A 6,000-nucleotide genomic window follows, 5' to 3' on the forward strand; every position below is an offset into this window, starting at 1 on the left:
AATATTCCCCCTTTGCATTCAGATCAAATCCACCATAAAATTCAAAAAGTCACCATTTTGATATAGTTGTTGGAAGTTTTGAGTATGTTCTTGCAAACCATTCCTACCTGCTATCAATTCCATAGTTCCCCATTATAGCTTAATAGGCTAGTTGTGAATACTTATAAGGAAAAATAAAAATAGAGACAATTAAAACTCTGCATAGTTATTCTTTGTGCAAAAGGAAAAAAAGAATCCTTAAGCTTTACTCATCTTAATGCTTACTTGTGATAGCTTAACATAGTCATTGCTTTGTGTAAAGATGCCCTGAACTCATTTCTCTTTGATATGAAAATTTAAGATTTTACATGGAGGATACGTGGATAATGGCTCAGACACTAAAGCAAACATGGAGCAGAATTTTGTACTGTACTTTGTTCCTATATACATGAGGATTTAGGAAATTATTTTAGATTAGGTAGTGTTGGAGAGAGTCAAGTTCTGAAACATTGAAAGGTCTGGAAAGAAATCGATACAGAGGGAATATGCATATGCCGGTTGCCCCCCCCACCCCCCTTTGCAAACCACACGATATGAAGTAACAATTGTCAGCCAGTCGCTGTTTTGAATGGGTGTAATCCGAGCACTTGGGAGTGTTGTGCCAGAAGATGTCAAGTTCCAGCCCTGCTGGGGTTACAATCAAGACCCTCTTTCTATTACATATGTAATAGAAATATGCTGTGGCTCACAGCAGTTGATTGGAAAAAAGAGAAAGGAGTTTCAGGAGGTGACAGATTGTTTACTTACATTAAACTTAACTTCATTGGTTCATATACCTTAATATGTTGACATTTCATTTTATATAAGTTTTAATAGACAAAAATCCATGCTGAACTGAAACTGTGATTCTTTGCTTTTCCTTCGACAATTTGGCAAGTGATTTGTTACTGTATTTCAGTTTTCATTCTAAAAGCTATGGTTTTTATATTTTTTTCCAAGGGTTCCTTACATATTATTTGAACCTATGAAATGTAGAATGCTTTAGCACCAGTGTTAGTGTAATTTTATGTTCAGCTACACAATGCTCTCAGCTGGCCTTCATCATGGCATGCCAATTGTATGTTGCTATGGGAGCAGGTTTGTCTTCTGGAAACAGTGACTTCTCTACAGTGTTTCTTGGAGGTAACAGAAGTTAGATTTTCTTTCTAAGATGAACTTTTGCCTTGTTGTCCAGGCTGGTCTTGAACTCCTAGACTTAAAAGTGCTTTATGCCCCAGCCTCTCAAATAGCTAGGATTATAGGCAAGCATGTGCCACTGCACTCGTCTTGGATTTTTGAGGTGCAATCTATAATATTAGGTCTTAAATGATGTACAAATTTCTTTATGCACTGGAGGTTTTAGTCACCTTTTTAATTTTTTGGTGAAAATAATGTATTGTTCAAATGACTTATTAAGTCACATAACTAGATGATCATGCTTATTAAGTTTTTGATCTGTCTGAAATTAAGAAAATAATCCAGTATGTCTATTTTAGCAGATACATTTGGGAAGGAATAGAAATGTGCTTTCTTGGATGTGTTAACCTAGGGTGGCAATAGTCTTTAAATTGTAAGCACAGAAAGCAAATGTGAAGACCTGAGTGTGACTCCCCACAACCTGCCTCAGTAAAGGCAAGTGTGGGGGGCACACTTGAGACTCCAGCCCTGGGAAGGCAGGGAGGGAGGGACAGGCTGGCTCTTTGGGGTTCCCTGGCCAGCAGGTTGGCATGCAGCCTAGCTGGTTCTACAAGTTCTAGGCCAGTGAGAGATCCTCTATCAAAAGACAAAAGAGAAAGGTGGTCAGTGAGATCTCTGGGCCAGTGGTGTAAAGCACCAGCTGTGCCCGTCTGACAACCTGAGTTTGCTCTTTGGATCCCTTGATGGCAAGAGGGCCAACTCCTCCATACAAATTCTCCTCCGCACAGGCAAATGCTTTCAAAAGTAAAGACTTTAAAGACAAAAAAGTGGGCTGGTGAGGTAGCTCAGCAGGTAAAAGCACTGGCTGTTCTTTCCAAGGTCAAATCCCAGCAACCACATGGTGGCTCACAACCACCTGTAATGAGATCTGATGGCTTCTTCTGGTGTGTCTGAAGGCAGCTACAGTGTACTTATTCATAATAGTAAGTAAATCTTTGGGCCAGAGCCAGCAGGGACTGAGCAAGCACGGCTGACTGGAGTGAGCAACAACCACATGAAAGCTCACAACCATCTGTACAGCTACAGTGTACTCATACACATAAATTTTTTTTTTTTTAAAAAGGTAAGGATGTTAAAAACAAAAAGGTGTCTTACACTTGAGGAACAGCTGGGATTATCCTGGCTTCCATTTGCAGTGTACACGTGTGTGATCTGCAGTCAAACATCTTGAGCCTCAGTGAGATGATACAACTGTGTTATTGAATTTTTAAGTTAGTGATTACTAATTTGACAGATGAATGATAGGTATGTGATGTTGCTGTGAGCTAGGTTAGTGTCTTTATCTTGTAAGAGTAACTTGTTATGTAATTAAAGAAAGAAAACTTCTTAGTAGACACTAATTTGTTAGATTATTTCTTTAAATTCTCCATATGTGGGGAATATATTTGGTGTTAATTCGTGTGTTCATTGCTTCTATGTTGTGTTTAGGTTTACGTGTGAGTCTGTCTGTCTGTGTGTGTGTGTGTCTGTGGGTTTGAGGTGGCATCTCTTTATACAGTCCTGGCTGTTCTGGAGCATGTGTAGACTAGGCTGTCCTTGGACTTAAAGAGCGCCACTGGCTGCCTCCTGAATTCTAGGATTTAGTGATTCTTAATGATACTAGAATAAATCTCCTGTGCAATTATTGCTGGATTTGGGCAGAGCCTCACTTAGTCTTAGGCTTGCCTGGAACTCACTGTAAACGAGAGACTGTCTTAGAACTCAATGCAGTATACTGCCTGTTTCCTCAAGACTTAGATAACAAAGCCACTGCAGAAGGCTGGAGGTTGGCTTGTTTCCTTGGTTTTGGTTTGTTGTATGTGTGCATTTTTTGGCTAGTTTTGGTTCTGCTGTTCCTTTTTGGATTAGTGTCTAAGCACACATGACTAAAATATTCATGTTTGGTTTCTATAAGAATCAAATCTTTCCAATCTTAAATTTTGTCTATAAGTTAATGCTGTAACAATGACAAATCCAATGTTTTAAGTTTATCATCTGAAGTGTCATTAACGATTCAGTTACTGAATTTTACATTATAGATTCAGAATTATGTTAGAAATATTTTAGGGACTTGGTTCTTGCTCGGTGGTAGAGATTGTGTTTCATGTGTATGAGGCCCTGGGTTTAATCCCCAGCAGAGAAAAAATATTTTAGAACATAGCCTTAATCTTTTAGAGTAGAGTGCATCCGTCATGTGGTCCAGTGTCATACAGGCTGCTTTTGTAGGAGAAGGAAGGCTTAAGAGCACCTTGAGCCACCTCCTCATTTCCTGTGCTCTAACTTAATGTGGGTTCTTAAGGCTCTATGCAAATTGTAGAATGGACTTAATCTTCCCACGAGGGTGGAAAAACGACCTTCTCATGGAGAAAGCACTGAGTGTACAGTCTTAAACACTCAACAGAAAATTTCTAAGTGCTTACATGGGGTATTTGTAGTCCTATAAAGCTGCTGTGAATGGAAGTTTAGTGTTCAGCTTGTAGTCAGAGCTCTTATTTTATGAACTAGAGAGAACATTTAGTCTGGGGTCTTATAATGTTTATTGAACATCACAGATAGTAATTTATTAGGCTTTTGAATTCCCATGGTTCAGTGATAATGCTGTGAAAAATGGTTGATATTTTGAAGGTTTTTTATTGTTGTGTTTTGAGACATGGTCACATTGAGACTAGCCTAGAACACCCTTTGTAAACAAGACTGGCCTTGAACTCATAGAGATGCCTCGACCTCCTAGTATTTGTGATAAGAGCCATGCATCACCTTGCCTAGCATGATGTTTATTTTCTTAGCGTTTCAAAAATAAAGGAACTTGAGAGTTTTGAAATCACAGAACCAGTAAATATTAGAGCAGGGATATGAATGCAGGGTTCTGATTCTGTATCTAGTGTCTCTTGATTCTCTTCCATATTGCTTTCTTCAAATGGCTTTTAGTGTTTAGCAAACTTTCAAAACCAAAACAGATACTTTAATTTTGGAATATGTGTGAGGTCTTTCTGGTTTAGATCTACTTACTTTATTTGTGTTCTGTTTCACATATGGGCGCCACCAGATATGTGTCCAGTATGGCTGCAGAACTGAGAAGGTGGTACTGGATCCCATGGAACTGGAGTAACTAAGAGATGGTTCATAAGCCACCACATGGGTGTTGAGAATTGAACCCATGAACCCATGACCTGCAAGAGCAACCAATGCTGTTAACACTAAGCCATTTCCCCAGCCTCAAGACAGGCCTTGATTCTATAGATGAGGCCTAGAGTTTACTGGGTAGCCCAGACTGGCCTTGAATTTGTGGTCATGATTCTGGTGCTTGGCTTACAGCTGTGAACCATGGTTCTCAATTTTCTACATTCTTTTTTAACATTTGTTCCTACATTCTATAACACCACAATTCAAGTTCCTTTGAGTTGTTATTTTTCCTTAAAAATAGTTCACTTATCTTTTAATTTGATAAGTGAGGTTAGTCTCTTGCCTACTTAGTTTTGCTTTAAAAATTGTTTTGTTAATTCACCTCGTACTTCTTTCTGTAGGTATAGATACAGCATGTAGACATTGGTCATTCATTCTTCAGTCTCTGTCCTGACTGAGGCTCTTAATACATGTTGTATAGACGTAATACTTTAGTTTATTATTGCTGCATGAAATGAGTTGCCTTTGGAGACTTAAATTGAAGTCTCATTTGTAGCCTTACCTCTACCTCAACTGTTAGAGTCATTTATTCATTGTTGTGCATCTCTTTCCCAAGTTAGGAGACTCTGTTTTTCACCTTCAGTTTATGCTACTTCTACTTCCACATCTTAGCAGTCGTTGTGATAGTTGCAGCTCTGTGTATAACTGCTACTTTTTGGTTTGGTCTTGTTTTTTTTTTTTGTTTTTTTGTTTTGTTGTTGTTGTTGTTTTGTTTTTGAGAAAGGGTCTTACTAAGTACTAAATACTCTTTCACTAAGTAGCCCTGGAACTTACTCTGGTAATATACCAGGCTGTCCTTGAACTTGCAGAGAGATGTCTGCCTCTGCTTTTTCAGTTTTTGGCTTTAAAACCACCATACACAACATTGTATATAGTATTTTTGACTCCAAAGTATATTTCTTCATGTTGTGCCTAAAATTAAAATTTTTAATCTTAAAATGTCATATTTAGCAGTAGACAGTCATCAATAGCAATATTATGGTGGTAGCCTAACTGAAAAATGTGAGTGACTTTAGTCATCTATAAGTTTTCATTATCCCTCCTAAAAAGCATTAAATCCTATTGGGCTTTGATATGTGTGGATTATCCCCATTGATACGTTAACTGTTTCAGGCCTTCAGAGCGTACAGGTGCTCATTACAGCACGTGGATTGGAAGTGACACTAAAGTGATGATAGCCCTGCATGGAGAAGAGAATGAAAGAAAAAGACAGTTACTGTCTTAATAGCTTATTTAGTTTTTATCTCACCTCCTTAATGGTTGGTGATGTTGCTAGTATGTATTGGGTGGAATTCTCACAGTCCTTTTACTTGCTATGTTGATGTCTTGTATAGAAATGTATATCTGATGTAGAGTGTGTTTCACAAGTCAGAGAAGGTTATTGTAGTGGAAACAGTGAACTCCTAGAATACATGTTAGGGTTTTTCTAAGCTAGGATGAGGTCTGTGTGACTAATTCCATTTTGTGAGAGATGATACTTAGACTGAAACATGTGCTCCATCTGTTACAGCCTCTTTAGATTCAGCCGGTAGCAGAGAAGGAAGCTCGGTGTATGGGTGTAGTTATGACTGCCATTTTATATAGATGGTGTAGTTATGACTGCCATTTTATATAGATGGTGTA

At 38.3% G+C, this 6,000-nt stretch overlaps 1 protein-coding gene across 7 annotated transcripts in view; it reads left to right on the top strand.

The window, feature by feature from the left end:
• Jmjd1c (jumonji domain containing 1C) overlaps positions 1–6,000 on the top strand; it is a 166,639-nt gene that overhangs the window by 32,268 nt on the left and 128,371 nt on the right. The gene's annotated exons all lie outside the window — the stretch shown is intronic.

This window comes from Mastomys coucha, unplaced genomic scaffold, assembly GCF_008632895.1.
Source record: "Mastomys coucha isolate ucsf_1 unplaced genomic scaffold, UCSF_Mcou_1 pScaffold3, whole genome shotgun sequence".
Classification (NCBI taxonomy): Eukaryota; Metazoa; Chordata; class Mammalia; order Rodentia; family Muridae; genus Mastomys; species Mastomys coucha.